The sequence below is a fragment of the Rhinolophus sinicus genome, linkage group LG12, assembly GCF_036562045.2.
Source record: "Rhinolophus sinicus isolate RSC01 linkage group LG12, ASM3656204v1, whole genome shotgun sequence".
In the NCBI taxonomy this organism is placed as follows: domain Eukaryota; kingdom Metazoa; phylum Chordata; class Mammalia; order Chiroptera; family Rhinolophidae; genus Rhinolophus; species Rhinolophus sinicus.
In genome coordinates this window covers 41,407,698-41,426,788 of record NC_133761.1, presented here as the reverse complement: position 1 = coordinate 41,426,788, position 19,091 = coordinate 41,407,698, and the positions used below count along the sequence as shown (strand labels likewise).

General features: G+C 48.9%; 1 long non-coding RNA gene across 1 annotated transcript in view; it reads right to left on the bottom strand.

The window, feature by feature from the left end:
* Positions 1-5,887: 5,887 nt before the first annotated feature.
* The window catches only part of LOC109459874 (uncharacterized), a 79,901-nt gene continuing 66,697 nt past the window's right edge, over positions 5,888-19,091 (bottom strand). The window contains exon 4 of the long non-coding RNA XR_012490738.1: positions 5,888-9,873. This is a non-coding gene — a long non-coding RNA (uncharacterized LOC109459874). The remainder of the gene's footprint in view (positions 9,874-19,091) is intronic.

Genomic DNA, 19,091 nt, shown 5'->3' with positions numbered 1-19,091 from the left:
CAGGGCATAACTCACTGTGGAGACATAAAAAATAACTTTCCTTCTACCTTCTAAGTTCTTCTAGCTAGGCTAATAATCAAATTAACAGAGACAGATTAACAGGAGAAAACATGCCAAAGTGTATTATACAAATGTACATTCGGGGATGTCATGCGACCACCAAAGAGGCAGAGGGCAGTTGAGGCTTATGTGCTATTCTGGAGCCACGGGAGTGGGCCATTCACAGGTGGCCAAGGGCAGAGCACCTGGCAAACAAATTCCTGCTAAGCAACCCAGAAACAGGCTTTACTAGCTTCTTCCCATCTGTCTCACTGTGCTAAAGTGAATGTGCTAAGGTGACTAAGCCAGTCCTTCCCTGGAGCAGGTTTCTCTACCTGGATCTCTGTAGGCAGGAAAGGGGAGGTAACAAACTCTTTGAGTCTTTTGTTTCTTGATAACCAGCTTAAAATCAATATCCCAAAAAACATTTGGGGTGGCAAAACTTTGGTCCCCTTCATTATTGATGTTAAGAAACATGCAAACCTGTAGAGTTTTTTATAAGTGTATTTGAGTCAAACAGGGGATACACCTGAAAGCAAGATCTCAACAGAACAAAAAAAATATTTCTCAGAAATGACAGTTTGCAGCGTCTTTTATGCATTTGGAGTTAAGGAGGGAACGTAAGGAAGATGACATGAGGGAAAGCAAGGCGCGGCTGGATTACGGGACGTGAACATGATCGTGTGCTCTCTGGAGGTGGTCGCGCATTAGAAGGAGGAGTCTGAAAAGACGCAATTCAAAGAGGCATTAACCTAGACGAACAGAAACTGGACAGGGCCATGTGAGGTAGAGATGAGCCTCTCACTGTGGGCCCCATGGCTGACAGCAGCTGCCCTCCGTCCTGCCTCCACGCTGGGCCACCCAACTGGCTGGGCTGCCTATGCACACGAGCAGCTTTCCCAGATGAAAAACACAGTGTCACCTGCAGCGGCCTGGCTCCACTGCAGAGAATTCCTTGTGGGAGGTGAGGGCTTCCTGGAGGACTGGAACGAAAGGCTTTCCTACTTTGTTAAGGAGGAGGGTGGGAGATGGAGATGAGAACTCCGGCACTGCAGTGGGAGCTGTAGAAAACCAAGAAATGAAAGCAACTGGATGACCATGATGGTGGGGACGAAAGAAGGGGTCCATGACAGTGACCTCACAGGGTGACCTGATCATAAACTCCTACCCGGGCAGGTCACGGTGGGCAGTCACGCCCCAGGCATACAACTTTTTAGTAAACGCCTTACCTTTGCCTTAAGCCAGCCCCGCCCATTGTGTCTGTGCACCTGGGTTCACACACCTCTGAAATAAGTGTGACCACCCTCAAGAGAGCACAGTTTCATGTTACCTGCCCTGTGAGCTGTCCCCGCCTTGCTCTCCCATGTCATCTTCCTCACGTCCCCTCCTTAATTCCAAGTGCATAAAAGTAGCTGCAAATTGTCACTCTCGGGAGCATCTGAGATCCTGCTCCCCGGCATTGTCGTCAGTTTGGCTCAAATAAACTCTTACAGTTCTCTGCAGGTTTGGCTGTTTCTTACAAAGACACAAAGTGCCGTACGCTGGGTGGTTTAAACAATAGAAATGTATCTTCTCCCGGTCCTGGACGTCCGAGATCCAGGTGTCCCAGGGCTGGTCCCTCCTGAGGCCACTCCTTGGCATGTTGACAGCTGTCTTCTCCCCATGTCCTCACATGGTCGTCCTCCATGTGTGTCTGTGTCCTAATCTCCCCTTCTTATAAGGACACCAGTCGTATTGGATTAGAGCCCACTCTAATGACCTCAGTTTACCTTAATCACTTCTTTAAAGAGCTTTTATCCCAAGATAGTCACATTCTGAGGGTTAGGACTTCAATATATGAATCTGGGAAGGGGGACACAATTCAGCCCTTGACACTTCTCAAAAGTGCCCACCTATACACCACATGGAACACAGACAGGCTGTGGGCAGGCCCCGCCCAGCTTGATCCCCAGCCCTGGCTGCCCAGCAGGAGCCTGTGTCTCCACCTCTCTGGGCCTCTTGGATCTGCGGGGTCCCGGAAGTGCAACCTGTAGCACACAGACCTCAGAAGGCCCTAGGGCCCTGAAGGGAACAGCCTGGAGCCATGGCCTGTTTTGTTCTGCACTTTTCCACTTCTGAAGAAATCTGATGGCCTCCGAACTGCTGCACTTTTGTAAAGGGCTCAAAGTAGTGACAAGAGTGGACAAAGTGGGAGCAGGGCAGACTGGCCCGGCTTGAAGTGCTGCAGGTAGCAGGGCCTGCCACTGTCGTCCACGGCTACCCTGACTCAGCCCCACTGTGGGAACTTAGACCACCGAAGCCAGCTCTAGGTCCCAGCCTTCCTGCCAGGAGCCCCAGTCTGGAGGAAGATTCCAGGAAACCTGGCCTGGGCTGCAGATACGATTAAAAGACACAGCTGCACTCAGGGGCTTGGCAGCGAGCCCTCCACACCCAATCAAGGCTCCAGTTCTTCTAAGGCAAAGCCTGGCTGTCCTGGACCAATGACCACTTCAGCCTAGGCCCACGTGGATTAGTAGCAGATGTGGGGGTCATGGCGGGGGGCTGTGTCCCCACAGCTGTCAGGGGCATGAGGGGTCCTGTGCCCTAAAGAACAGTGTTATGTGGCTGCCACCCAAATTCTCAAAACCAGAACAAACCAGAGAGGCAGAGTCCACCTGAGTTTGTGGGCCTACCTTCCACCATGCCATCGGCCAGCTGCCCTTCCCCTGACCTGGTGGTGAGAGCTGTCCTGGAGCCCCCAACCCCCAACCCTCGTCCCCTTGGGTCCCCATCACCCCAGCCTCTTGGGGTCTGGAGCCCTTACTCACATTCCCACCTGCCATGGGGCCTGGACCCACAGGGCAAGGCTGGTCCCAGCCCCCATCCAGCCTCACTGCTCCCAAGTGTAAAGGCGATTGGAGGAGCCCCCTAGAATGGTCTGGGGATGAAGTCAGTTCTGTGTCAGGACCTTCAAATCCCTGTTCAGTGGTCAGGTCTTCTCTGGGAAGAGGAGCTCCTGTGTGTACTCCCCTATTTTCCTTTATTTCTGTTCACATCACTCCTGCCTTCCTGGGAGAATTCCTCTGTGAGCCGATTCATGCTCCTGTGTGCCCTCCCACCTGCTGTCCCCTTGCTGGGCAGTGCAGAACCCACAGCTCAGTGACCTCAGCGTGTACAGTGAATTGGACAGCTCTGCAGAGGAATCCAGGGACCATGTCCTTCAGTCCCCAGACAGTCTTCTTGCTCACTGCCCACCTGCCCACTCTCTGGTTCTCCCTGGGCTACTCATTCTCCCCCCCAACCTCCATCCTCCGCGTCAGAGGGGCCAGGCCAGCAAGGCCCTGCAGAAAGGGCATGGCCCAACGCCAAGGCCACTTCTAATGGGAGTAGCCACAGAAGTCCCTGATCACAATATGTGCTTCAGCAAAGCTGCTTTCAGGAGCCCTGAGGTGAGCAGTCCTTATGGCCATGCTCTGAGAAAGGGGACTTGAGCTTCCTGAAAAGAGGAGCAGAGCCTGGTGTGGACCAAGTCACTCCTCAAAGGGCCTGTCTTGAGAGAGACCCTGGATACTTTGCTCAAGGGGCTTTTCATCTGCTTACTGCCTCAGCCTGCCACCCCCACAAACCTGTTCCCTCTGACAGCAGCAGCCATGTCCCCACCACCAGACGGGCCAGAGCTCCCAGCCAACCATGCACCTGCTGCCCTTTGTCCCCACACCAGGGGCTGAGGTGACAGCGGGGCAGCCTTCCTCCATCAGGACACACATCTGAGGAGCTCCCTGCAGCCCTCCTGTCCCCCAAAATGCCCAGAGCACCAGCTTTGAGCCTGAAACATGCACACAACGCAGATTTCTGCCCCCAAGTGGCCTTTTACACACAAAGTGTTCTTTAAAAGAGCACAACCTCTGGCGGTTTCTGGACCAGCTCAATGACTCACTGGATGCCGCACACAGTGGCCCTCCCCAGAGCAAAAAGGAAGCAATTGAGCTTGACAGTTTTTTTTAGGCACATAGCAGGCGTGGGACAGTCCCACACTTAGACGAGCACCTCGCCAAGCGCAGGATGTCCCTGACTCCCAGTGGCTCTCAGGGCCCAGCAGTCCCTGTGACAACACGGCAGTGACCACAACCCGTCAGAGGAAATGGTCTGGCCTCTGAGGGGTCGTTGAGTGCCTGGCAGCCCCCAGTTGCTGACTCTGACACCTCCAAAGGCAAGGTGCCTTTGCATGTCTTCTCTGTGAGTCTCCACCATGACTCTCAGCAGCCGCTTTTTTGTTAATTAAGGTAAAATACAGATAGCATAAAACTTAGAGTTTTAACCACGTTTAAGTGTACAGCTCAGTGGCATTAGCACACTAACACTGTCGTGCCACCTTCCCCACTGTCCACCTACAGAATTCTCCATCTTGTAAAGCTGACACTCTGTCCCCATTACACACTAACCCCCTGTCCCCCCAGGCCCTGGCCCCCACCTTTTACTCTCTGTCTTTATGAATGTGACTCCTCTAGGGGCCTCATCTGAGTGGGATCACAGTGTTTGTCCTTTCGGTACTGGCTTGCGTCACTGAGCATCATGTCCTCCAGGTCCATCCATGCTGTAGCTGGTGTCAGAGTGTCCTTCCTTTCTAAGGTGAGTAACATTACATTTCACTTATCCATTCATCCAGCGGTGGGTGGCATCTACTTTTTAGCTGCTGTGAATAATGCTGCTATTAACATGGCTGGACGAATATCTCCAGATCCTACTTTCAGTTCTTTTGAGTAAATACCCAGAGATGGAATTGCTGGATTATAAGGCAGTTCTAGGTTTAATTCTCTGAGGAACTGCCGTACTGTTTTCCACAGTGGCCGTTCCAGATACATCCCCACAAGCAAAACATCAGGGTTCCAATTTCCCCACATCCCGCCATACTTGTCATTTTATGGTTTTTGGTTTTTTGGGCTTCGGATTTGTTTTTTAAATTTTATTTTTTGTTCTTGTTGTTTGATAGTAGCAGGAGGTCCCATAAACCTCTTGTTAAATATGAAACATTTAAAATGATATCAAATACTGAAATTAAATTTCAAGTGTTAAAATAAAAAAAAAAACTACAACTGCTTGTCAGTTTGCAGTTTACAGGATACTTTAAGATATACTATGGCTTTATCTTTATAATACCATAAAAAAGGTATGTCATTATCCCATTTTACAGGTGAGGAAACTGATACAGATGACACCACTGAGATCCAAGTCCTTTCCCTTCGTGCTGCTTACAAGAGCACATTGTCACCACTTGACAGGTTATAAATGACTTCCCAGGGTTAGGGTCTCAGTGTACCTAGGTTTCAGCCTCAATCCTTAGTTCTGTTTCCATCTCTCAGCTGTGAGCTCCCTCTAGCCTCGTGCCCTTCCCCAAGTGCAGGACTATGGGGACAGCCTGCAGACCGGGTAGGCACTCCGGCTTCAGAGGCAGCAGATGGGGTTGGAGCCTGACTGATTTACCGTCTGTGTGGCCTCAAACATGGTTTCAACCACTCTGACCCTCTGTCCCCTCAGAGGCAGAACTGGGGGAATAAAAGTGTCTATGAAGAACACGTGAGGTGAGGTGTAGCCAGCATCCCAGACACTGCAAGTGCTCAGCATTTACTGTCACCCTGGTGCCGCTGGCCCCTGCTGTATGTGCCCTACCAAACCCACTGGTACAGCCCGGCAAGGGACCCAGCAGCGTCACTCTCCCTGAAGAAGCCACATTCTTGGGCAGACCTCAGCCCTGCTCCGATGGCTTCCGCCTGGCGGTGACGCCCCCTCTGTGACGCAGCCTGCACACCGTCCTCCCCTCACCCCTGCCCCACACTCGCCCATCTCCACACCATAGAAACCACGAGCCCCACTTAATGCACAGCATGGCCTCTGCTATCAGGGTCCCCTTCTATGCCCCCACACCCCAGTCCTGTGCCGAGGACATCGCTGCCCAGGGGAGAGAGCAGGCCGAAGCCTGTGGTCTGGTGGCCCTATCACAGCTGCTCTAACCACTGAATGCCTGCGTGCAGGACACTGAACTTCACAGTGTTTGGTGAAGATCACGTGTTGTGAGAACTTTGTCCCTTGTAAAACCTTATACACGCTGTCATCACAGCCGGCACAGTCTTTAATCCCCTTGCAGGTAACATCATAGTTTCCTAAGAGTGCTGTGTCATTGTCCAGGAGCTAACTGAACCCCCGTGAGTGCTCCACAGACGTTGTTTATGGTGATGGCCATACATGTGAACTGATAACATGGACGTATAACTAACTGGTCAGCTTTGCTCTCTCAAGGTGCACAGGACACAAACATGAAAACCGCTTATGTGCAATCATCCAAGTGTCCTTAGACAGCAGAATGGATCCATTTGTGCCCTCTGCTAAATGCTGCTCGACTAAGCAGGTGCTGAGGAAGACATCTAGGCTGTACGTGACTTTACAGATGTCCCCCAGTGCTGTGGCCTCGAAGCAATCTTGCTCCCTGCTGGCCGGGCCTGGGTGAGTCCAGCACCCAGCCAGCAGTAAGCGGGGGCTCGCAGTGCATGCCGGGGCTGCCCACACCTCCCCTCCACATAAACAGACCGGAGACAGAAGGAGGAAGCCTTAAATATTTGCTTTCCTTTACAAGACCACTCAAAATGTTGTTGAGACCCTGCCGGCAAAATCATCTGTCACAATTCCAGCGCTGGGTGAATACAAACACCTGGAGTGTCCTGCAAGGAGCAGCCAGGCTCCCAAATGTTTGCACAGATTTTGGTGTAATTGTGTGGTGGGGTCTCACCTCCTCTACTTTTCATGGGCTCCTCCTGCTCTTTCCTTGGTGAAATACTTGCCCCCAAACCATTTGGGTTACAGATGGTGCACATGAACGAGTGGAAAAGGTGACTTAACTACATAACTGGGGTCCCCTTTCCTTTTCTTTAACGGACACCAGTACTGAAATGTGTGTGTGTGTGTGTGTGTGTGTGTGTGTGTGTGTGTGTGCAGCCCCTGAGGACACTGTACTCCACGCAAGGTCCTCAGACTTTGGGGCATTAGTTTCCTCAACTTTAAAGTGTGAGATGAGGGGACTTGTTATGTTCCCACCACCTCCCTGTAAAAATCCCAGAGAGCTTTTACCAAGGAAATGTGGGAAAGGTAGCACTCTTCTAATCTTGATGTTTTTTCTAATTGCCCACTGGAATTTGCAAGTGGTGTCTGGAGTAGGACAGAGAGAAGTCATCTCCATTCTGAGCCTTTTCTAAAATATCACCAACTCCGCAGAATCCCCTGTGCTGGTCGTGAGACCTGGGCCTTGGGCTCAGGTATGCTGGGTGCCCCAAGGGGAAGCCTTTGCAGGCAAGCTCTCCACAAACATGCCTGGAGCGGGGAGGGGGCAGCTGGCAGCTCCTCCCCATCCTGGCCATGTCTGGCAGCTCTGCTCCCGGCCCTCCTTCCTCAGGTCCAGAACCCTCAGCAGCGTCTTCCTCTAGTGGCTTCACTGCCTCCTGCCCCAACAGCGGCCTGTGACAGGGGCACGGTCACGTAGGCCTGCTCTGCTCGGGGACTTCATCCCTCCAGGCCACCTCAGTACCTAAGAGCTCTGGTTAAGGAGGCCAAATCCCTGTCACCACTCTTGTCTTCACTTCCCACAACACCCCTGTGAGATAGGCAGGAAGTGCCATTACTCTCTGAGCCTCAGTTTCTCAATCTGTTAAAAAAAAAGTTAAAAGCATTATGGTAAAGCTGACCTTTCAGGGCAGCTTATGACAACAAATGGAGCTCTTGGCACAGTGTCTGTCACATGCTAAGTACCGGTGAGTGTTGTCAAGAAAAACCAACGAACCAGACAAATAAAACATAGTTTGAGATCTCAGAATTTTTAAGGGGTTCTCGAGCTCAGCCTGGGGAGCGTGTATGGTCTCCTTTGGCAAGCAGAACTCCCCTGCCAGCCACACAGCCACCTCTTGGGCCCCCCCAGGGAGCCATCACTGTGTCCTGTGCACATCGGAGCCCCACAAACCAGTTAGATGCCTCCATGCTGCCCCAGCCCTGGCACTGGGGGCAATTGCTTGGATGATGTCTGCTTCCCTTAGATGTAAGCTGCTTAAAGAAGGAAGCGGGTCTTACTCGGAATTAAAGGCCCAGGCTCTAGAATAGTGCTGGGCACACAGGAGCTCACAAGTTGCCTGTGCATAGAGGAAAGAATGGATGGTGAGTGAACACAGCCCTGTCCTGGGAGCGCTGTCTACTCACATTCCTCTCTCCTGTTAGCAGATGAAGCCCTGGAGAGAAGCGCGGTCTTATTTGTCTTTGCCCTCCAATGCCTGGACAGCTGGCCCATGGCACTTTTTCTGTCTATCCCAGTATTTAGACAATGTATAGCCGTGTTTTCTCTGAGATCCTGACATCCAGGGACAAATTCTGGGAGGGCTGGGGTAGGTAGGCTGTGCACCCTTGTCGGAGGACTCCTCCTGGGGGCCGTGACTGCACATGCCAGGGAAGGGCAATGGGTGTCTGGGTGATGACCAACAGGATGGCGGGACCTAGCAGAGAGCATGCTGGCTGCCAGGTGACAACCACTGCTAGTCAAAGCCCTGGGCTCACTTGGGCTCAGACCCTCTGCCCAGGCCCCCTGACCAGGCCCTTTACAGACCCAGGTGTGGGACCCTCTGGACCCGATCTATGACCTCAGACATTAACTCTCTTCCTCCTTAAAAAACAAACAGAAAAAGACTAAGTCAAAATAAACAAATAGCTTCCTTGCTCCACTGGCTTTCAGGAAAATCACCTGAAGGATTTAGAGAATTTTTCCCTCCAAAACTGGGGGGAACTCATGGTTCACTGCTGTCTAAACTGATCGGGGCACTGAGCCTGGAGCCCAAGTCCTGGTCCACCGTGCCTCAGTTTCCTCACCTGGTCCATGAGGCAGCACCGTCCAACATAACTTTCTGTGGTGAGTGAAATATCCCAGATCTGTGCTGGCCAGTGAGGTAACCCCTTGTCACATGTGACTTCAGAGGCGGCTAGTGCAACAGAGGACCTGATTTTTTATTACGTTAATGAATTAAAATTTAAATGAGTACTTAACTAACTGGACAGTGCCCCTCTAAGCTGTAGCCTGGCTCTGACATTACCTCCGTGCCCACAAATCCACTCTCCGCCTAGTTTCCACAGCCACTGCCTCCACAGAGGAGAATTGGGCTTCCTCACTCTGGCAGGCCTGTAGACACAGGACCTGGGTCAGAAAGGGCAGAGCTGAGCCAGAGAGACTGCTCTTTGCAAGTAAAGCATGACACCAAGAAGGGTGCACTGGAGATTAACTGGAGGTGAATGCCACCCATGCCTTCTTAACCACGCTGACAGCACCAGGTCTTAAACCAGGGTCAGCTCTCAGACCCATCAGGCAACAGCCACACTTGCATTTATTCTCTCTCCTCTGCAGAGTCCTCCTCAAACGCACCCCCCCACCCCACACACACACCTGCACCTTGGGATCTGTTTTGACGCTAGTGATTGTAGACGTTGTGTTAGGACAGGTGGCCTCCCAGGACCATGGGGCAGGGAACACCTGGAGGCACAGGCCCCGTGGGAGCGGACAGGCAGGGCTCAGTCCAGGTGCTGTGGCTGCAGGACGGGTGTTGGGGCACTCCGCCTGTGCAGCCGGCCCCAATGACCGATGTACTGATCCAGAACTGAGCTGACCACTCTGCCTCACCAACCTAGACAGGCGAAGAAGGTAACGCACTAAGTCCAAGCTGCTTGCTTCGGCTTCTGTGGTTCTTGCTGTTGGCTGCTGCAGTATCACACAGCCCCACTCGGATCGCAGGAGGAAGCGGTGTAAGCCATGGAGCACGGAGCCCGCGCGCGACACACCTGTGGATGGAAGGTACGGGTGTGGTGAGCAGAGTTAGTCAGATGGGGCCTTTTCCGACCAGCAGCCAGGACACACCTGTTCTCTTCTGCACAAAAATGCCCCTCTGCATACATTTCTTCCTTTTCAGATTCTTGAAAAGGAAGAAAAGGGCAGCAATAGCGTCCCTGCTTCACGGGCCAAAGGAGATCCGACAAACTGGGAGAGCGCTATGAGCGAGGGCTGTGCGCACACGCGGTGATCTAAGCCAGGGTCTACTTACCTCGTTGCCCCACACAAAGCCTGGTCCTGGGCACAACCTTCTCCCCACACACACGCCTAAGTGGGGGGTCCACTGCAGAGGACACAGTAGCCTCTCTGATCCCCTTTATTCAATGACGCCCGCATTGTATTAAAGAGACAGAAGCAGAGCGTCCCTGGTCCTTGGTGTGACACAGCCACCCTCTGGCCGGTGGTCACTGGAGTCTCCATATAACTCCTCATGTCCCTCCCAGCTGATCCGAAATGGGACCGAGGAGGAGTCTGGAGGGCCCGGTCTAGACATTTAACTATCAGCAGTTTTCAACATTTTTACTCCACTGAACACTGCTCACAGCTTGATTAGATTCAAAACAGAATATGTAATACTTAAGTTCAAATTAACGATTCAAATTGTATTTGGAGATTTCTAGAAACAACAATAAAGACTGACAAGCTAGCTGACATTGTCTCTACAGACCATTATTTTCTGGAGTCTCCTTCTTTCCTGTCACTCACAAGGATAAGCCGTGCTGATTTACGGGCTCACACTAACCCCTTGGTCCATCTTCTCGGCCCGCCCAAGCCACCCTCCCTGGGAACACCGTTACTGTTAGTGGCCCATGCAGCTTTCCTCCTTCGTGTCCCTGTAGGACAGACAGTCACTCTGTAACCAGTGGGTTATGGAAGAGAAGCGGGGAGGGGCTGGTGAGACACACAGACACTCCTGCTCCCAGGCAAGGGGCAGCCCAGCACATGCATGACCGCCAGGATGGTCTTTGTTAGTTGCCCAGAGCCAAAGAAAACTGTAGGGCCCCTTGCTTAAAAGGCAGGATAAAGTGCCACTAAGAGTACTATAACTAGTCTTCCCCCTCAGCCGAGGTTTCACTTTCTGCGGTTTCAGTTACCCTCGGTCAACCTTAATCCAAAAATATTAAATGGAAAATTCCAGAAATACACAATTCATAAGTTTCAAATTGCACGCCATTCTCAGTAGTGCGATGAAATCTCAGTCCGTCCCGTCTGGGACATGAATCATCCCTTTGTCCAGCGTCTCCACACTGTATGGACAGGACAATAAGATACTTACTCTGAGACAGAGAGACCCCATTCCCACAACATTTATTATGGTATAATGTTCTACTTTATTATTATTGTTGTTAATCTCTTACTGTGCCTAATTTACAAATTAAATTAATCATAATTATGTATTAGAGGAAAAAGCATAGTCTACATAAGGTTTGGTACTATCTGCAGTCAGGAATCCAAGACCGGGGGTCTTGGAACGTGTCCCCATGGATAAGGAGGGCAGCTGTACAAAGCTTTTTCCTTCCTCGCATGGTCTCATGTTTTTATTTGCCATTGAATGTGCTGCACCCTCAGCCAGGGCACTCACAGGGTCAGTGCAGTCCTTCACAGGGCCCCGCCTTGCACTCTGCTACTCACATGCCAGCTCCCACTACAGACAGTGGGCAGAAGTGCCAGGCCCTGCTGGGAGCAGGGATGTCTAGCAGACACATTGGCTTCCCTCAGACCCAACACCCCAACTGCTGCAGACAGGTGACCCCAAGGGCACTGCAGCCTCCAGAGCAGGACTTGTCAGGTACCTGGACCACGGCTATATGACCTGCTCACTCCCCACCCCCAAGTGACCACCAAACCAGCTAAGGCTCTGCCAGATAGAGGCGGGCACTGCGCCACACGGACCCACACATGGCCGCACCTTCCAGAGCCCGTGCCCAGCCTCTGAGCACCAGTGTCCTATCGGGCTTCATTTGCAAAGCACAAGTTCAAGCATGGAATTATTGACAATTCCTAGATAGCAATTGCAGAGTTTTTGGCTCCAAGGGTGGGGCCCTCTAAGCACAGTGCTCTGGCTCCACCCATGAGGCTGGCGTTCCTGACCCTGAGCTCAGAAAAGGAAATCCCTCAGGCAGGAGAACAGAAGCTGAGCAGTGTGGGCCATCCATCAGGGAAGGATGGCTTCCAATGGGAGCCCACTGCAACAGGGGCTGGGGTAGGTCAAGGTCAAGGACTGGGCCGGTGGCCTCCAGAGAGTACCATTTCAGAAGGGGGTTTCTGCAATATGTTCCTATTGCTGTTGTCACAAATCACCACCATTTAGTGGCTTAGAACCACACAAATTCACTATCTTATAGTTCTAGAGATCTGAAGTCGGAAATGGGTATCGTGGGACTGAAGCTAGCTGGCGGCAGGCTGTGTCTACTCTGAGGTTCCAGGGAAGGTCCGTGTCACCACCCTTCCCATTGGCAGAGGCTGCCACATTCCTCAGCTGGTGGCCCCATCCTCTGTCTTCAAAGCCAGTGGCTTCAGACCTCATCCTGGTCACATCACATCACTGTGTCACTCTCACATCCTCTTCTCCCTCCAGCTTCCACAGTTCAGGACTCTTGTGATTACGGTGGGCCCACCAGGACAATCCTGGAAAGTCTCCCTATCTGACAATGAGCTGACTGCAATCTTAATCCATTTGCCACCTTAATCCCCCTTTGCCATGTAACCTACACCGTCACAGAATTCAGGAGGAGGATATGGACATCTTTCAGGGACCATTCTTCTGAGGACCACCAGGTCTTAACAAGAGAGAGAAAGCAGGCCAATTCACCCTAAGAGGGAGCATGCTGGGGCACACAGTGGGCAGGAGCAGGTCCCCAGAGCAGCCTGGCATGGAGAGGTGGCCGGGGCCACAGTCAGACATCCACAAACAGATGCCGGGCAGGGCTGAGCATCACCCCGACGCAGCAGGAGGGACCAGCTGAATCTAGCAGAGCTTGTATTGGGCAGGACTTCCTAGAAAGAACCTAGAGTGACAAGACACTGAATGGGTGAGCTGAAACACAGTTTAGCCAAGATCCAGAACCAGTCTGAATAAAGTGTGGGAGCCAGAGTTGTTCATTTTAGGTGTCCTGCAGCTTGGCCCATCGTCACTGCAGTGTGTATGGATTATAAAAAGCATGCTGAAACCTGGGTGATGAGCTTGTTTTAGTGATAAGGAACTTGGGAGTCAAGTTTATTCTACAGAGATTCAGGAAAAAATGGTGTCACGTGGAAGAGCCCCAGAGACTATTTTTTTTCTGGCACTGGAAGGAGAGAGAAGAGGGAGTCAGTTAGGCCCACCAGGATGGTACATATAAAAAGAGGTTTGTCCTCAGGAGCTGGCCACACAAACATGGAGGCTGACAAGCTGGAGGCCCAGGAGTCAACAGTGTAGCCCCAGTCCAAAAGCTGGCAGGCTCGAGGTGCTGTTTCAGTTTGAGCCCAAAGACAGGAAAAAACTGATGGCCCCACCCAAACCAGTCAGGCAGGAGGAGTCCCTCTTAGCGGCAGAAGTGTCAGCCATTTTGTCCTATTCAAGCTTCACCTGATGGCATGAGGCCCACCCATATGGGAGGGCCGTCTGCTTCCTCAGCCACTGATCCAAGTGCTAGTTTCATCTAAAAACAACCTTGCAGACACACCCAGAATAAAGTCTGACCAAATGTCTGGGTCCCTATTATCCTGGCGTAGAATTAATCCCTGCTTGTTCGCAGAAGGTGAAAGAATTCACAGATTCAGAACAGTGAAAAAGCAAAGTAAGGTTTTATTAAAGTTAGGGCAGAGAGAGAATGCCCATGGCAGTGTCCAAAGATGACAGCTGCCCCGGATAGTAAGGAGAGAAACATCAGCAGGGGTGTTGCCTGCGTAGAGTCTCAGAGTGGACAGCTGCACCTAACTTCAGGTTAGCTTTTTCTTATATAGGAAAGGGGCAGATGTTTAGGTAGGTTTGAGGGCTGACATCCTTCCTGGGGTCTGGTCTGTTTGAAGATGATGTTATCTCCGGACTCTGGACTCGGATTCGCCCAGCTCGGCCTGGGACTTCAGTGCGTCACCAGTAAAAACTGCAAGGGAGTTGTACATTGGATTCTAGCATCTGGGCGCCTGAGGATTGCAAAATTGCTCTTTTCAGGTTAGGATTCTATTGATTAAACGAGGTATGGGTAGCCTTGAAAAAAGGGAACAAAAAGAGCTCTTAAGTTAATCAGTGAGGGGAGAAACAAAGAAAACAGCTGAGTATCAGGATGAATCAAACTGCAAACTAACTATGTCTAATTACAGGTGGCTAGATAGCAAGCTACGCGGTGAGTCAAACGGCAAGTTAGCTAAATCTAACTGTGTTAATGATTTCCTGAATTTCACCGTTACACCTACAGCCTAGTCAAGTGGACACAAAATGAACCATCATCATGGCCCACGTCCCTGGGCACCAGTCAGTGAGCAGCCCCAAAGATGTCCTTGCCAATGGCACAGCAGCCAAAGCCTCTCACAAGAAAGGGTGTAGGCATGCTAAGTTGCCTGTGGAACCACTGACATGCCACGCTCCAGTGGCTGTGGGGACAAGCTCATTTCTGGTCTGTCCCCTCAGACACACACTCTCACACTCCTCAGTGCTCCTGGATCCATTGTAGATGTAAACACTGCACATCAACTTGGTTCATTTTCTTTCCAAATGCTGGGCCCCTTGGGTGGAAAGCGGTGGGCTAGTTTCCCAGGGTGGCATATCTCAAATGCTTATGGAATGTTGACTAAACAATAGTAGAGCGGTGTTTCTTTTCTTTTTTAAAGATTTTTATTGGGAAAGGGGATCAGGATTTTATTGGGGAACAGCGTGTACTTCCAGGACTTTTTTCCAAGTCAAGTTGTTCTCCTTTCAATCTTAGTTGTGGAGGGCGCAGCTCAGCTCCATGTCCAGTTGCCGGTTGCAGGGGGCGGAGCCCACCATCCTTTGTGGGAGTCGAACCCACAACCTTGTGGTTGAGAGCCCACTGGCCCATGTGGGAATCGAACCGGCAGCCTTCGGAGTTAGGAGCATGGAGCTCCAACGGCTTGAGTTACCTGGCCAGCCCGGTGTTTCTTAAATGTACTACTATTGACAAATACAAAACAAACACAGTTCAAAGATTTTACTTAACTCACTGGGGAGTAAGTAAGATGCTACACTAGTTACAGGACCAGAAATACAGTTAGTGAAATTAATTTACAACTCAAATAGACACAAAACCACCTTTTTCCATGGGAGTAGAAGTCAGTCATCCCCCTGTCAGAGCTTATTTGCATGTTTACAGACAAGCATTATTTGCGTTGCTCTGTTACCTACAACTTGTCTAGCTGTAAAACAGCTCAGAGACACTGATAGGCGCCAATCCCACAGAAGCAGATAACTCAGGAGGGTGTGCATGAAACTTGTTTTCTGCTGAGAACACCCAGGAATACTTTAGGTGAATTTCAAATACTTTCACATTTCTTTTTCCTGATAGTGTTTCTCCTTTGCAATCTTATTAATCTCAAAGAAAGATTATTCTTGACCACAAAACATGACTTTCATCAGGTTCCCCTTGGGTACTTTCTCTGTACAGCAAGAGTGCTCAGTACACCACTGGCCTCCTTGGGTGCTTTGCAACACCTAGAGCCAGCCATGCAATAGCCTTCTGTCTGCAGTTTGCATAAGGGATCAGACCAGATTTTAATAGCTTCAGTTATCTGCCATCCTGAGGCTCAGAAATCAAGCCCAGCTGACTCTCTCCCTCAGCTTTCCCCTGTGGTCCTATAAATTTGGGTGAATTCTTCTTTTCTGGAGGTCTCCCAGATGTCCTAAGGCTCCTGGACTGCCAGGAAGTGACCTTGCATTCCACCCGGGTGGCTGGGCTCTTGTAAACCAACCACCAGGCCAGTGTTCCTGGAAGGATTTTATAGACATTGTCTTCAAAAGTATGAACAAGCTTTATTCCTTAAAGTGGCTTGTCATACCTGATTTAGTGAGCATTATCTCCAAATGTAACACTCCAGTTAAGCTTTGGTTGTACCATCAATTTATTTCATTATATCCTGTTGCAAAGGAAGACAATTTCTTACTGAGCCCATGCAAATAACTGTATTTCTGAATTCTGTGAGATCAGTGAAAACATCATTTTAAAATATTTTATTTCACTTTATAAAAATGGAATTACTAAATTGCTGCGGATTATGGACAGCTTAAGAAGAAAGAAAAAGAGAATTCTGTATACCCAGAAAATAGAACATTAAAGCAAATCCACAATACACTATACAGGCAGCCACAATAATAGTTCCCGCATTAATTCCCTCAGTCCTATGAAATCATTCCTGTTCTGCTGGACCTTGGGCTTGCAGTCTCATGAAGTCAAATGTGTGTCAGCTAAAAAATTCCAAAAGTCCTGACTCAGCCTCTTGGCAGAGTCTATAAGTTGTCTAAGTCATGTCAGCCCAAAAGCCTGTACTCAAGTGTCTGTTCTTTGAAGTGCCAGTAATTCAAATTACTGGGGACACTTCTTTTCCACTAGTCACTGAGATGGTCTTTGTTGACAACACAATCAGTAATCTATACTTTATCACAGAACCTCAGGCAAGCCTCAGGATATAACAAAAACTATCTGTACATGACAAAGACTTAATGACTATCGTTAACTTGTTACTGATAATTTTTAAGTATAGAAAGTGTGATGAGAGTTCATAATAAGAATAATGCATGTGATGAAAAAAACCGGTTGTTTCTCTGGCATACGAAACAAAGAAAATAAAGCTATTCCAAAACAAAATCTTTAGGCAAAATATTTTTAAGAAAAGTGTTTAAATTTATTTTCAAATAAGTCAGTGAATGATAGGTCTAATTTATAATGGATAAATATATGTTTTATAAAGGGAAAATCTTGAGCTATAACATACAATAACCCTAAGACATATAGAGGGAGGTAGGGGTGGTGAGGGAAATCAATTGTCGTTCACTAGGCAGAATTTATTTGCATGTCTAGCAACCAGAATGATTTGCTTTGCTGCAGTTATCTACAATTTAGTTATAAAATGGCTCAAAGGCAATGAAAGGTGTAAACTGTATGGAATCAGAAAACTGACAGAGTGGGCCCTGGATGACCTAGTTTCTCACTGGACACAAACAGCAATTTTCTTGTTCCATTGAAGTCTTCTCTAGGGAACTGGAGGGGAGATGGCAGTGAGGGAAGCATCGGAAGTCTGTTTCCCACCTAGACAACAACTGCGTTGGCAAAATCTATCTGATGGAACTAGTTTAATTCTCCAGGGATGTATTAGCTTGGGCTGCTATCAGAGACTACCACATATTTGGTGGCTTAACCAACAGTAACTTATTTTCTGAACCAGGTGCCACCAGATTTGGTTTTTGATGAGCCCTCTCTTCCTGGCTTATAAATGGTTGTCTTCTTGCTGTGTTCTCACATGGCCTTTTCTTTGTGGAGAGAGAGAGAGAGAGAGAGAGAGAGAGAGAGAGAGAGAGAGAGAGAGAACGTGCTCTGGTGTTGTTTGTCTCTTCTTATAAGGACACCTGTCCAACTGGATTAGGGCCATACCCTTATTACCTCATTTAACATTAATTACTCCCTAAAGACCCTATCTCCAAACACAGTTACAAAAAAGGTTGGGGCTTAAACATATGAATTTTGCGACAACATAATTCAGTGTATACCAAGAGACTACTGAAGGTTTGCAAATTCCACAAGATGACTTGGGCAGTAAAGCGTTAATTTTGGTCAATCTCAGCTCTCAGTACAGTGGGGTTACAGTGGGAGTGTCCTATCCTCCAACTTCCAGTCTATGACATGCAGCTGTGATCACATTCCAGGAGCAGCTCACACACAGCTTGTGGGAGACACGTTGGGAACCAAGGACCCTATTCTCCAACTAACAGGAATCTGGGCTCTGATCACTGATTGCTACTTCTGATTGTGGAGATTAAGATACAGTGATGAACAGCAAGCTTCTCCCCTCTGGCTGGAGTGACTTCAAGAGGGATTTGAAGGGCTAGAGCCTTTTTTCTCCTTCCATTTCTCTCTCTCTCTCTCTCTCTCTCTCTCTCTCTCTCTCTCTCTCTGTCTCTCTTTCCTTTTGGGAACCAGACATCTAAGGACCCAGATGCTGAAAAACAACACATATGGAAGAATTTAGAAAGTCACTGTGCATACCCAGGGAAAATCATAAGCTCAGAAAAGACCTGTGAAGGCCTTAAGTTTATACCTCATGCTGACCCCTGGCATAGAGACGCCCTCCAACAACAACACAACAAAGAGCAAACTCTGGGGAAGGAAGAAAATTGAATATCCAGAGTTACCACTGTAAGATTCAAATGTCCAGTTTTCAACAACAACAAAAATTACAAATCATACCAATTAACAAAAATGTGGCCCATTCAAAGGAAAAAAGGAAATCAACAGAAATTGTCCCTGAGAAAGACTAGATGGTGAATTTATTAGACAAAGTCTCCAAAACAACTGTCTTAAAAATACCACAAGAGCTAAGAGAAGACATGGACAATGTCAAGAAAATGATGTATGAACAAAATGGAAATATCAATAGATAAAAAAACACAAAAAGTAACCCAAAATAATCTGGGACTGAACATGACAAACACTGAAATGAAAATTTCACTAGAGTGATTAAAAATCAGATTTGACAGAAAGGAGAAACTCAATGACTTTGAAAATAGGAAATTATTGAGTCTGAGGAACAGACAGAAAAAAGATTGAAGAAAAGTGAACAGAGCCTAAATGACACCTTCAAGCTGATCAACATACACATTGTGGGTGTCCCAGAAGTAGAAGAGAGAGGAAGGGGTAGAGAGATTATTTGAAGTAATAATGACCAAAAACCTCCCAAATTTGATGAAAGAAGCTCAATAAACTCCAAGCAAGATAAATTCAGAGGCCCATATGAAGGTACATTATAATCAAATTTTCCAAAGCAAAAGACAAAGAGAGAATCTTGAAATCAGCAAGAGAAAAGCAACTTGTCACATACAAAGGATCCCAATAATATTATCAGTAGATTTCACTTCAGAAATCTTCAAGACAAGAACGAGGGGCCAAGATGGCAGAGTAGATAGACACTGTGCTTGCCTCCTCCCACAACATTAAAATTACAACTAATTTATAGGACAATCAAC